The 14,796-nt window shown below is 41.4% G+C and overlaps 1 pseudogene; it reads right to left on the bottom strand.

Annotated features, from left to right (window-relative positions):
- Positions 1–12,114: 12,114 nt before the first annotated feature.
- LOC121439868 lies at positions 12,115–13,081 on the bottom strand (annotated as a pseudogene).
- Positions 13,082–14,796: the final 1,715 nt, after the last annotated feature.

Here is a 14,796-nt window from a genome sequence, read left to right as displayed (position 1 = left end):
TGTTGGCCAGTTTTTCTTAACATCTTTTTCCCCTCTATTGGGATTTTGCCTTTTGCAGCTTGACTGAAAAATAATACCATTATGAAAACTGCCAATTATTATGCTCACTGAGTTGGGCATCACTGCATCACTATACATTAACTTATTTAATAGCAATTCCCATCCCAGAAAGCTGGTATGGGTGAGTCACTCTTGAGTAAATGGGATGGGTACAACCAATACCTTTGAAAAGCAAAGTACTGGGTACACCGGTGAAAAATCCAGCTGCATGCACAAACATAGCTGGGCAGGGTGTTGCAATTCTCATGGTGCTGCAGAATAATAATGCTCTAGAAGCAACAGATGAAGGAAGACATAAGAAATAAGCTGTCCCCACTCCATTCAAAGGATAAGATAAGGTAATGTTTTGTTTTGTTTTGAGACAAGGTCTTAATATGTAGCCTATGCTGGGTAGAAGTTAGTACATAGCCCAAGCTGGCCTCAGACACATGATCTTCATGCCTCAGCCTCCCAAGAGCAGGTCAGGGATTATACATGTGTGCCTTATATACTATGTGACTGATTTTGAAGATGGGAAGATGGTCTCTAGGAAGGCCGACTACGGCAGCAAGGGCACACATATTTGGACTCCAATCCTTGCTAGCTGTACACTCACAAGCCAAATGACTTTGGATAAATTCCTTATTCTGACACCCCATTTTCTCGTCTGTGTAACAGCAGAGCTAATAGAGCTTAGGTCAGATTGTCATCTAATAACACATGGAGATTATATGTGAAAATTATCCGCACCATGCCTGCCATCCAATAAGTGTTGCTCTCGTTATCATCCACCTTTCAGTTACCCTTCAAAGCAAATCTATCTGCTTTTAGTTTCCAATTGAGCAAGCTGAGGCTTAGAGGGGCTAGATGGCTTGCCTGTGGATCAGAGACAGCTAAAGGAGAGAATTTGAGCTGAGATCTTTCCCAGAGCCTGTGATCTTTCTAGCACTCCATGGTGTTGCTCAGAAATGAGAAGCACAAAGACAATGAAAATATAATAGCAGGAACCAACCTCAGACATGGTCCTCAGTTCTTGCAGTGCTCTCCCTGCCCGTCCCACTGGCTTTCAAATGCAGGAAAGAGGCTGTTTGTTGTTTCTGGTTTCAAGAGCCTCCATTTTTGTTGCTTCTCCAAGGCTAGCTGCCTCTTTGCACTAAATTAGTATTATTTTGATGAAACAAAGGTGTTTCTGATGTTTCAGCCTTTTCATCTTCCACTAAACATCGACTGCTTGGCAGCTCTTTCTTTTCAGGTGGATTCTGACTGTCCCAAATACAAGGGCCTTGGATGTTAGTACTTCCTGGAGTCTCAGTGCCTTTGAGAGGATTGCATACCAGGTTAGAGCATATCCAGGCTTCTGCGTGCATGCCGGGTTAGAGCATATTCAGGCTTCTGGACAGCACACTTTCAGATTCGCGCCCTCTCCTCTTCAATGCTTTGCACTCACAACCTTGGCTTGATCTTTTTGGCATCTGGCATTGCTGTCTCTGGCCTTAGAACTCTTCACAGCTTTGGTGTTGCTGTGTGTGTGTGTGTGTGTTGGTTTGGTTTGGTTAGATTTTCAATAGCATACCCTTTTAGCTGCTGCTCACACACATCCCACTTGGTACTAGTGGAATAAGGTGTTCCTAGAGTTTGATTTTTCTTACCCAGCAGAAGGGTGAAAGGGGCACATTTATCTCATTCATCTTAAAGAGGGCAAAGATTTGGTAAGATTAATAACTCTGAAATATTATTGAAATTGTGAGTGAGAATCATCATAAACAACACAGCTTGAATTTATTTGACAGAACATTATTGAATGTGAATTATGAAGGAAGTGTTGTACTGAATACTGCAGGAATACAGAGATCTGCTTTCTTCTCTTGTGGAGAAAATGGATTAGTACAGAGCTAAAAAAACAACCAACCAAACAAACAAACCGTTAACTTCTTTTAGAGTTTCAAATTCCATAAAGACAACCCCCATTACAAAAATGTTGGCAAATGTCTTTAGGATAAAGGAAAGACTCACAGAGGCAGTGATATATAATCTTGCTCTGATACAAACCAGGTACCCAATAAATGTTTATTAAATGGGCACCAGACAGGAAAATATGACAAGGATAAGTTGATGGAATGATGGGAGCAAATGTTGCAGAGACAAGAATGGAAGCAGGGATATTGAGAATAGGAAGTGATGTAGGCCAGAATAGATGATGTATAGATGATGTACATCCAAAAGGCATAAAGATGAGCAAGATCCTGTTCTAGGATGCCAGACTGAAGACTCTTTGATAGTTAGGTGATAAGAAGTTATTGAAGACTGTTGCACATGGGAATGATGACATGGCACCCCTTGCTGGGGAGCAGATTTCTTCAGGATTGTCACCCCTTCTAGGTTGCCCATACTCCCATATATGGTTACACACCCAAGCACATATAGCCATCAATAACTGGACTCAGTGAATTAAAAAAAAGGACATGAAGTTGGGAGGTGGACATGATGGGGGAGTTTGGGAGGAGATAGAAGGAGAAGAATTAGGGTGGATCTAATCAAAATGCATTTTATATATGTATGAAATGCTTGTAGAGAAAAAACAAAGTGTATTAAAACAGTGAAAGATGATGTGGATTTATTTTCTAAAGTGCCTCCAATGGCAGAACTGATGGCCAGTTGTTTAAAAAAAATAGTTGGAAAAAGGTCAAGGAAGTGAATTTGAAGACAAAGGCTATTCTACTTAGTGATTAGATACACTCAAATTCTTGAAACAAAATAGTTTTGGTAGACTTGTTGGTTGGAAGCTGGATTTCAAAGATTTAAAAGAATGGTCATATGAGTGGAGGGGAGATGAACAAAGTACAGCAATCCTCAGAGCAAAGAAGAGGTCCGTAAGAAAAGCTTAGGGACGGCTGTTCCTGATGGCTCATCTTGTAATACCAGCAATCGGAGGGAGCCTAAAGCAAAAGGGTCAAGAGTTTAAGGCCTGCTGGTCTGCATGAGACTCTGTCTCAAAAAAATGGCCTATGGAGCCTTGAACATCTTTGAAGCTGGAGAAGAAATGTCCTGAGGAGAGGGAGACATTGAACATGACTTGCTGAGTCATAGTGAAAATCGAGGCCAAGATGAGAGTCAGTGGAGAATTTTCATTAGAAAGTAGAATCTTTTCTTTGCCAGAGTTGGGGCCAAAGAAAGAGAGATGAATAGAAATGACTGGAGGAAGTTAATAAGTCACAGGAAGGGAACATGTAGGAGAAGCTTGATTAGCCCTACATATAGAGCCTTGCTATCTCAGTGAGTACACTAAGCATACTTCTCAATGCTTTTCTGTTATCCACATTAATTCCTCAAGATTTATATCCTGATTCTTTTCAGCTTCAGTCAGAAACAACCTGACCAATTCCCTCAGACCATTAATTTTTTTTTAATTGAATGGGTAGTTTGCTTGCATATACTGTCTACCCCATGTGTGCCTTGGACGCCAGAAAAGGGCATCAGATTCTACAGAGCTAGAGTTACAGATAGTTGTGACTCACCAGACACCATGTTGGTGTTGGGACTCAGACCTGTGGCCATTAGAAGAGCAGATAGCGCTCCTAACCAATGAACCATGTCTGTAGGCTCTAGCTCAGACCTTCTTGTGGTGAATTGGTACCATTTTTTGGTAGGCTCCAAACACAGTATAAATGGTTTTCCCCTGAGAACAGGCTACAGTTTCACCAATCAACTGAACAGTCATTGCTTGAAAGGACTCAATGGCAGTTCCAGGACAGGTTGAGTCAATTTTGCACTTCCACAGTCTTGTGTGCTACAATCTTACAGTCTAGGGGTTTCCACTCCTGTGAGGGGAGAATAAAAACATGACATTCAGTGCAGTAGCCTCCTTTGTTTTCTCAAAGCAAGGTGTGTGTATCCCTAAAGCCCTTCCTCAGTGTTTAGGGGGCAAGAGATCTTTTCATCTTTTTCAGAACAGAAAGGAGTTCAAGCAGTTTTTTAACAGTAGGAATCCCAGGAATTTTTTTCTTTTGCATCCATCTAGATTCTAGACAAACATGCCAGTTTCTCAGTGTCTGTTCTTCCTCTAGACCAAGTAAGGTCTCTGGGTTCTGAGCACAGTTAGCCAGAGTCTGAGTTTTGCCTCATACAAAGGCTATAGCCACCACATGGTTGGAAAACTAATTTCGGTTGTTCTACTCAAACGAACTGAGAATGACCCAGTAAAAGGGCTGGAGTAGGCTTGAGAAGGCTGAGGGTCAGTCACCCCACACATCAGGAGTGGCCACACTGGGCCATTTTCTTTCTGCAGAAGAGTCGGGACTTTTTGAATGCAATACAGTTTCCCGTCCACTTAACTGTGTTACTTAAATAAATTGCTTTGCTCTTGAGAGACCTTAGACTCTTTGATGCTGGGAGAAGCTGGTAGATTGGAGTAAGGAGGGGCTGCCAATGTGGAATCTAATTGAGTTTCAGTGTGGGAATATTAAGAGTCAGGAGCAGCCTTGTCATTACATGGCATGGATATTACTCTAAAGAGGAACTCTATGGGGAGCACAAAGACAAAAGCCATAAATTGGCTAGAAGTAGAGGATTTCAAGGAGAATTTCCATTCAAGACCGAAACATCAAAGCACTCTGTGGATTGCTCAGACGCTAACCTCATGGCACTTCCTACCCCTCGAGATACTGTCAAGTTGGCATTACTCATTGGTTCTTTTCAAACATGTTCAGGTCTTCCTTTTTTGTGGCCCCAGCTAACAAGAGGTTGTTGCCAACAGACTAATTTCCTAAACAAATTTAATTAGGGAAGCTGTTCTGTTGCCAACGTTCACCTAGTGCTTTCCAAAACCAAATGTAAAGGACACAGGGATTTTTGTTTTCATTTTACTGTTGCTTTTTTGAAACAGGGTCTTGCTATGCAGTCCAGAATGCCTTGAATTTGAGATTCTCTTGCCTCATCATTCTAAGTGCCAGGATTACAGCGGTGATACAGCTGTGCCCAGTGAGTTGGTGGACTTTGTATTGTTTGCTGCCATCTGTATCAACTCCTTCCTTCCTTCATACAAGATGAGGCAGAGAGGAGCTCATTATCCTGGTCCTCACAGCTCTGTGGCCTTGGCTGCATTATCTAACTTCTCCAAGCAATAGATTTTCTGGGCAAGAGGGAGGTAATAACGGTACTCACCTGAGGATTGTCATGAATGTTTAGTGAAGCAATACATTTGGAGTAATTAACACAACAGACATACAGAATAGGCACTAAAAGAAGTAGCATTGTTTAATGATACAATAGCAGCCATTGAAAGAAAATACAAAGTAAATTGGATGTGTTGTTGAAACTTGAGGGTTGTTTCATTTTATTTGTCCCCAATAAAGGGGTTCTGAAAAACTAATATCTAACTAAGTATGGAAATATATAGTGCTGGCTTTTATTTTCTTTACATTTGAGGATGTTATAATTAAGATCTTAAATCAAGAACAAGTCCTGACTTTTATTGAATCTATTCTTTGACAATTTCATATATATATATATATATATATATATATATATATATATATATATATACATATACTGATATTTGTAAACCCACCTTCTTCCTCTCAAGCTCCTTTCCATACATTTAGACTTCTTTGTTTTGTCTTGTTACCCACTGGGTTTAGCTAAGGCTATCTAGGTGACCATAGGTTTGGAACTATCCACTGGAGCTTGTTGGGCTAAACAATGACTACACAATTGAAGACAATGGCTGAATCTCCCTCAAAAATCAGTATCCCACATCCTGTGTCCCAGCACAGGGCCTAGTTGGACAACTGCTACCTGCACTTCAGCCCAGCTCTAGGTTGGCTAAGGACCCCTGTACGGAAAGCTACCCACAGGCCTTTTGTGCTGTTGCCAACAACCCATTCCACACCCAGTCTTCCTGTGTTCCCTTCTAGCTTTTAGCCTGGTAAGTATAGTCTTTGCCCCTTATCAAGTAAATTTCTCTTTGTAACAACTGGAGATCACATTTCCTGTGGATGTATTTATAAAATATTCCTGTACTTAAGAGTCAACGACTAGAAGACTGGATAAGCCAGAGGATTGGGAATTTGCTGGGAGACTGTGTCTCCTAGTGATGACAGAAGCTGCACTAATAAAGTCTCGCCAACGTGACTACCTGAACATGAGCTGAACAAGGACAACACCAATGGACTTGCCGAAGTCGATGGGGCAAGCCCATAAGGTTTCAACTCTACACAAAGAACTACAGGCATCTGAGGAATGCTAAGAGTGGGAGAAATAGTCTTCTTTAGGGAAAAGCACACCATTTGGTTGTCCAATACCAAATGATCATTCCTGAAAACATATACACATTTATCATTATACAGATTGAGTGCGTTACATTTAGGAACTTATATGTATATGTACAAATATGCATTTAAGAATAATTAATGAAAACAGAGCTCATGAATTTAAAAGAGAGAAAGGAGGTGTATATGGGAGAGTTTGGAGAGACAAAGGGAAAGGGAGAAATATACTTATATTCTCCAAAAATAAGACAAACAACAAAGAAAAAAGTCAGCCTGAAGAAACAGAAATTTCCCTAAGAATCTCACACTAAGTGAAGGAAAACACTGAAGCCTGGTGGTAGACAGAAAAGGAACTTGTCTTCCAGAAAGCATATTTCACAGTCCTAACAACTTGTCAGAACACACTACCTTGACAGAGGAGTGTGAAGCTCAGACAGTGGCGATCAATAATGTTACACATCCCTGGCCCTCTATTTAGACTATAATCTCACTTTGGGATTCTGAAGGTAGAACCTCATTGTCCATCGTCCTGATGTGGCCACATTGAAAAACTCCTTTTTTCTGTTCTTGACAAGAAGAAAAACAAGGAGGAATAGGACGAGGAGGAAAATAGCAGCAGTAACAGCAGCAACAACAACAAACACCCAGTGATGGGTCCAGGGTCCATGGTTCTTTGTTGTCTACCAAATCTTGTTCATGCTCATTGAAGGTGGTTCAGTTCCTGAGACATCACCATTTCATTGTCATGTCCAGGAAAAACATTTATAATTTCTGTTCCTCTCTTTTAGCTCTTACATTCTTCCTATCCCTCTTCCACAATGTTTTCTGAGCCTCAGAAGAAGTAGTCCAAATGTCCTGTCTAGGGCTAAGCACACTTATTCTCAGCACATATAACAGCCATGCATCTTTGTATTTACTGCTGTGCTGAGAGTAGCATCCTCCCCATGGTTATAAACATACATATTTAAAAGGCAGCTTGGAGTCATGCCAATTTACCCAGACAGCAGTATTAAACATCTCCCTGGGGCTTAATATCTCCTAAAGACCTACCTCACTTTAAGCAGAGACTGCTCGTTTGTTACTGCCTGCCCAGACCCGAATAAGCACACAGAAAGTATATTAATTCCAATAGTGTTTGTTCAATTGTTTAGGTGTATTCCTACCTAGCTCCTATATCTTAAATTAACTCATTTCTGTTAATCTGTGTATTGTCATGAGGCTGTGGTTTACTGAAAAGGTTCCAGCATTGTTTTCTTTCTCCTTGGCAGCTATATAGGGTTTTCTTGACTCTTCCTAAGTTTTCTTTAATCTCTTCCAGCCTGGCTATATTCTTCCCTGTCATAGGCTGAAGAAGCTTGTTTTATTAACCAATAAGAGGAACACATATACAGAAGAATATCCCACATTATCTCCCCTTTTTTCTCTAAATAAAAGAAAGGTTTTAACTTGAACATAGTAAAATTATATATAACAAAACAAATAATATCAAGCAAGTATTATGTTGTCCCAGTGTTATAAATGAGATTTTGGGTAATGGCTTAGGTATTCAGTTGTCTCTGTCATTTCTTGTACCTTGTATAAGTTGTTTGTACTTCCTATTGATTCAAGTAATATTATTTTCCTTCTCAAGTCTTTGATGGGGTTGAAGACTAGATAGTCATAGTTACTTCCCTCTCATAACTTAGCCAAGCCATTTTTAATATAAGACTTAAACTCCTTAGTATAGGATAACTATTATAACATTTAGCATATATTACTTACTTGATATTGATGTTATTCATGCTGTGATATGGGATTCCTCTCTGTATGCTGTGATTACCATTAATGAATAAAGAAAACTGGCTTGGCCTGATAGGGTAGAACAGAGTTAGTTGGGGAAAACTAAACTGAATGCTGGGAAGAAAGAGGTGGAGTCAGAGAAGAAGCCATATAGCCCCACCAGAGATAGATGCCTAAATTTTTCCTGGTAAGCCACAGCCTTGTGGCGATACACAGATCAATAGAAATGGGTTAAATTAATATTTAAGAATTAACCAATAAGAAGTTAGAACTAATGGGCCAGGCAGTGATTTAATTAATATAGTTTCTGTGTGTGTGTGTGTGTGTGTTTTTTTTTTCTGGATTGAGCTGCCAGGCGGCCAGGAAACAAACAAGTGGTCTTCTTACTACAACAATGCTGGTTGTAATTCTAACTTTTATATATTATTTTGCTTCTTCTTTTCTCTGGACAATATTTGATATTTGTTCTTATTGTATATAATTTTGTCTTAGGCTTATAACTCTCTTATTTAGACAATAGGGAGACGTGCTGTGGGAACTCCTTCAACCAATAGTCTTTACAATACCAGCCCACTTTGGACAGGGTCTGATGTACTATAAATGCATACAAAAACTCTGTGCAAGTCTCTTGACTGCTGTATTCAGATCCAGTTTCCAGAGAACACAGAGGACTGTGGATTGCTACCTTTTCTGTGAGTTTATCCCTAAATAAATATATTCCATTCTGGGCTATTGTGGAACTCTTTTGTATGCCAACAGTTTTCTCCAAACTGCTTCCTGCTGATTGTTGGGCAAAGTATTTTTAAAGATTACAGAGACTTTTGGGGGGGGGGGTCTTGTTTCATCAAACCATATTAGCATGGAAGGAATCCACAGATTCTCATCTTCTGTGGAACCAAAAGCAGAACCTCTTTTCCAAAACAACATATCCTTAGATCTTGAAGTCAAGATACCTTTATATTGGTTTCGCTTAGCAGCCCCCAGAATCAAAAGTCTCTCTTCAGTCAAGAAAAAAAAATTCAAAGTTAATGCAATAATACACATAATCTAGACTCTCTATGCATATTCCATCTTTATATGGCTTATTTTTTATTACTCCTTTAATCTATGTCTGTCTGTACTCTTTTATATTACTTTTACTGTCTCTTTACTTTGTTTTGTTTTTAAAACTATTTATTTCTTTTTATAACTATCTCTCTCCAAAGCCTACAGACATTTATCTAATACTGTGACTCATTCAGAGCTTTATTTTTGTCTGAATCTGTCTTTATTGCATATCTATAATCGTTTTCTCACCAGGAGCACCTTTTTTTTCTAATTGCTAAGCAGGCGTGGCTAGGACCAACTCTGTGGCCCTGTCTGTTTGCTCAACCCAGTCCAACATGGCAGAGGCATGTTCACTGCCCCAACTCCAGGGACACATTAAGTTTATGTCACCAGTAAACAGTTTGTAACATTATGCTCACAGACCCCATTTAAGTGCTGTGTATCCACACTAGCATGAACCAGGAAGCTGGCTCTAAAAGGAGTAAAGCAGTTTTTGTTGCTAATGCTGAGTTAGGAATCCTTCTCTTAAAGGAATTTCGCCTCTGCTTACCTCTAACAGACAGAGCCCATCCAAGAAAATGCTGTACCAAGAAGCCATGCTTAACTCTGTTCTGTTCAGTCTAGAATTACTTCCTAAGCTCCCTCAGGTTATATTGAGATGTAGTTGGCTCATGTTGGTGCCATATTTAGGCAGAGACTATTCATTTGTTCCTGGCTACTAAGACCCATATAATCACACAGAAACTATAATTACAATAGTATTTGGCTAATAGCTTAGGTATATTCCTACCTAGCTCTTATATCTTAAATTAACACATTTCTATTAATCTGTGTACACCACAAGGCTGTGGCTTACCAGAAAAGTTCCAGTGGTGGAGTCTTTCTCTTTGGTAGCTACATAGCATCTCCTTGACTCTACCTACTCTTTCTTTCTCTATCTCTTCTAACCTGGCTATATACTGCCCTGCCATCGACCAAAACAGCTTTATTCATTAACCAACAAGAGCAACACATGTACAGAAGGATATCTCACATCACCCTACTTTTGAGACAAGGTCTCACTATGTTGTCCTGTCTGGCCTAGAACTCACTGTATAAACCATGTTGACTTTGACCTCACATCATATCATCTACCTCTGCTTCCTGAGTGCTGGGATCAAAGGTGTGAATCACCAATCCCAACCTCAATCATTAGTTTTTAACTGGGTTTATAATACCTGTCACGAATTCCTTCTTACTGAGCAAGTCTCAATAAGAAATGACCAATATGAAAGCAGATGTTTATGTCAGGAGCAAGATTATTGTGAACTATGTTCGTTACCCATCACAAATAACATGGGTATTAATAATATAATATTGGTGACCTTATGTGGTTTTGTAATGAATGTATCAAGTGCTGGTACCTGGATAAAATGTGTACATCTTGTTTATTTTTGACTCAGTGCTTTTTGATGTGTGCATCTGAAATATTAGCAACTACCTGTACTTTAATAATGGTGTCACTTTGATTTGTATCCTCAGAAATTTAAGCTCAGGAAGATAGGAATGGGGCCTGAAATCCATAAACACTACTGGCAACAGACCCCAAGACTTCAAGTCCGAAGTAAAAAAATAATGTATTGGTAAAACTCAGCATTCCCTGATGCCACTCCTGGACATCCCAGATGTCAAACTAACTAAAACTAGTTTGTATACTGAGATCCATTTGCTCCTCTGTACTCTCTAGTTGGCATAGATTCCTTGCTTGATTTCTTTCTTCCCTCTTGCCTTCGTCTGTCTATCTATCTATCTATCTATCTATCTATCTATCTATCTATTTATCTATCTATCTATCTACTTTTACATTTTTATAGGATCTTGTGTAGGCCAGGCTGACCTCGAGCTCACCGTGTATCTGAGGTTGACTTTGAATTCTCAATCCTCTAGTCTCCATCTGCTCTACTACACTTGAATGACATCGCTTTGGAGCATGTGAACATCTCTATTTCCCTCCTACAGGGCAGGGATTAGTCTTTCAGCCAAGGTTGCCCTCTTTTTCTGACATAGACTCTTCTTCATGGCATCATACTTTATTACCATAATTGTCTCCCAACTTCTGATTAGATATAAATACGACAGAAGCAATCATGTTCCTTATTCAACTTGTAATTGGATGCAATATGGTGATTATGCATCCTGATCACAGGGCATTTCCATAGGATAAAAAGACCTCTCGATATCAGTCTGCTTAAGATGTTTTTGCTTCTTTCTTATAGGGACATGTTCTGCTCCAATATTCCTTTCCCTAAAGGGAGAACATGACTTCAGTATCTACTGCTGATTTTGCATTGACTTTTTCCATCAAAAGGATATGTATACACATGCAATGTCATTTGGTATATCTGTAATTATCTGCCTCCCATATATAACAATAAGGGGTTTTGTTTTAATGAGATAATATGCACACATAACTTAGAATGGAAGCCAGAGAGTTGTACAATTCACCCATCTCATTTGCTTTTTTTTTTTTGACGTCACAGCCATTTATTGTGCTCCAGTGAAATAGAAAAGGAAAGTGCTCGAGTTACAAACGCCACTGTCACATCCACAAACGCCAGTCACCGCAAAACCAAACTGTGTGTGTCCGCTGCATTTCGCGCATGCATTCTGCTCAAACTGCGGGAATGGGGCAGGGGTCAGGCCAAGCCTGGGTTTTGGGAGCTTCGCTTGGAGGGTTTCTGGTTCTGGGAGGTACTCGCTTGTGAGGGAGTAAAAGGGGGCAGCGTCCTTTGGGTGCTGTCGGGGACACCCAATTCTGTGTTGGGCCCTTCAAGAGCTACAGGGATGAGGGGCCCCCTTCTTCCCGCCGCCCCCCTCTGCCTGATCTCCCCAAACTGTAACCCTATAGACAGATGCCAGGGGGCTGGGGGACGCCATGCAGGAGATGGGGTTGGCTGGGCCAGCTGGCTCCAGCCAAGAGCAGCAGCCAGCCCCCTGGGGGCCCCTAGGCAGAGTTATAGTAGTTGTGTGTGTGGTGAGTGTGGGTGGGTTCTCCCAGCTCTGGGCATTCCGGAGTCAGGCAGTATTTAGGATCGTACACCTGACGGGGCAGCCCATACACTGTCATGCCCCTCTGTGAGGCCCCCTTGTTGCTGCCCATCTGCAGGCTGACGTTGAGCGTGTCAGAGTGTTCCATGCCCAGTCCTGGCTCAAAGATCTGCCGCTTGGTGCCCGGTGGCAGTCATGCCAGCCTGGCTGGCGCCCTTGTTGGTGCCCATTTGCAGGCTGATGGTGGCCTGGTCCAGGGGCTGATCTGTCCCCAGTTTGGGGTCGTAGAGGTGACGCCGAGTACCATAGGCTGTTACGCCCTGCTGACTGGCAAACTTGTTGGTACCCATCTGTAGCCCAATGATGTTCCGACCTTCTCTCAGCTTCTCCGGCTCAAATCTCAGCTCTTGTTTCTCTGCGTATTTGACCCCAACATTGACCTTATTTCCTTTTGTCTTGGCCATGCTGGCCAGAGCCAGGAGAGTGGACTGAACCTGGGTATGGTTGGTGTTCTCAAACAGGTCGTTGGCCTCAAAGATGTCATGGGGCTTCACTCCATACTTGGTAATGGCTTTAATGAAATTACCTATATTCTCCAGCTGGTGCCAGTTTTGGGTGGACTCGTTTACCTTCTTCACAGAACCTGACTGGAGCTTGTTGATGAATTCGCAGAGAATGATCCCATTTTTGAGGCCATCCATGAAGTTGTTCCCGATGCGGCGACCCGTCACCCCCTCAATCCACTCTCTCAGCTCCTGCTCACGCTGATGGTCGTATTTCTGGGCCAGCTTGTTCTTGACTTCAGCAGACAGGCCATAGGCAGGACCTCGATTGAAATGTGCAGACGACATGCTGGCCTGGGGGCTCTGGCAAAGCGGAGGTGCCGGTGACACTGACAAGCAGGACAAGGCAGCTGAGCCTGCGTCTGCTGCTTCTTCCCTCTTCACACGTTTTTTTCTCTCATTTGCTTTTTAAAGGAAAACAGGGTCCCACATTGGAGCACCGGACTACAACCCCAAGGTCCAAATCAAAAGCAGAAGGATTCTGAGAGAGCACGAGCAAGGAAGTCAGGACCGTGAGGGGTGCACCCACACACTGAGACAGTGGGGATGTCCTTTCGGGAACTCACCAAGGCCAGCTGGCCTGGGTCTGGAAAAGCCTGGGATAAAACCGGACTCGCTGAACATAGCGGACAATGAGGAATACTGAGAACTCAAGAACAATGGCAATGGGTTTCTGATCCTACTGCACGTACTGGCTTTGTGGGAGCCTAGGCTGTTTGGATGCTCACCTTACTAGACCTGGAAGGAGGTGGGAGGTCCTTGCACTCCCCACAGGGTAGGGAACCTGGTCTGTTCTTTGGGCTGATGAGAGAGGGGGAGTTGATTGGGGGAAAGGGAAGGATATGGGAGGCAGTGGCAGGGAAGAGACAGAAATCTTTAATAAATAAATAAATAGAATGGAGAAAGAAAAAGCTTTGGATTTAAAGGCAAGAATTGAAGAATTTCTCAAATTGGTCTCTCTTACATTAATCCAACTGGTCAATTGTTTCCAGTGTGGTTGTTTTGTGCTAGTAAGTACAACTGAAAACATGTCCTACTGTTCCCGTACAAGGCCCTGTGTTATTGCCACTTTATTGGCTTGGGATCATTTCTGTAAATACTTATTATGTTAACTCGTACCAATGTTTCATTATTCCATGCTGGGCATGGGGCCCAGAGCATGTTAGGTGAGTGCTCTGCCACTGAGATATACTGCCAGCTCATGTTTTGTCCCATCATATCACTGCATGTATGCCTCCATATCTTGGCAATTATTCAGCTTTAGTTCTTTTCTCATTATTGCTCTTCTAACCCTACATAAAATTCAAGGTTAGAAAGATGCTAAACACATGCCATATTGCTATGGTGATCATCATATACATTAACTATTTTTTATTTGACCTGACTTTTCTGTAGTTAAAAAATTATATCAGCATTTGAGGAGACATTTAGAGATATAAGTGAAAGTCATTCATTTTCAAGTTAAGAAAATTAAAGCTTCAAGATGTAAACTTATTGTTAAAGGCCAGGGATATGATTCAGACAGAGCTGGGGTTAGGGGTCAAGTCCCTGATGTACGTAAGTGCTTGTCCATCTGTAGCACACTGTAGAACCATTTAGAGCCTCATTTTTAAAATGTAAGTTACAAGCTATTTTGTTCCTTTTATCTATCATAAAGTATTCCATTTTATTATTTTTATTAGTTTAGCTATCTCACTATTAGGGGGTTGAATTATGTCCCTCAAAAATGGCATTCAGGAGCTGTGATGCATATGTATTTGTTGGGACTGGGCTCCACATGGTCCATTGATCTCTGCATTGTATCCAGTTCTGGGTGTTCTGTGATGGTCTCCTTTTGCTGTAACGAAAGGAGGGGTGGTAACTTCATTTATCTGTGGGTATAAGAATAAGATTCAAAATGTAGTGAGAAGTTATGCTGGCCTAGGAACATGATGGTATTAGATTCTAATCTAAGGTCCATGGCTTCTCTATCTGTGGGAAGAAGGCTAGGTTCTCCAGTACCAGACATAAATTCCCTTCTATAAAGTGGGCGTTATGCCCAACTCGATAGTTGCTGGTTGCAACTAACACATAAG

The sequence above is a fragment of the Microtus oregoni genome, unplaced genomic scaffold, assembly GCF_018167655.1.
Source record: "Microtus oregoni isolate MIOR12 unplaced genomic scaffold, Mior012 000063F_ref0000156, whole genome shotgun sequence".
In the NCBI taxonomy this organism is placed as follows: domain Eukaryota; kingdom Metazoa; phylum Chordata; class Mammalia; order Rodentia; family Cricetidae; genus Microtus; species Microtus oregoni.
Note: the sequence above shows the minus strand (reverse complement) of the source record. Positions and strands in the feature narration are given on the sequence as shown.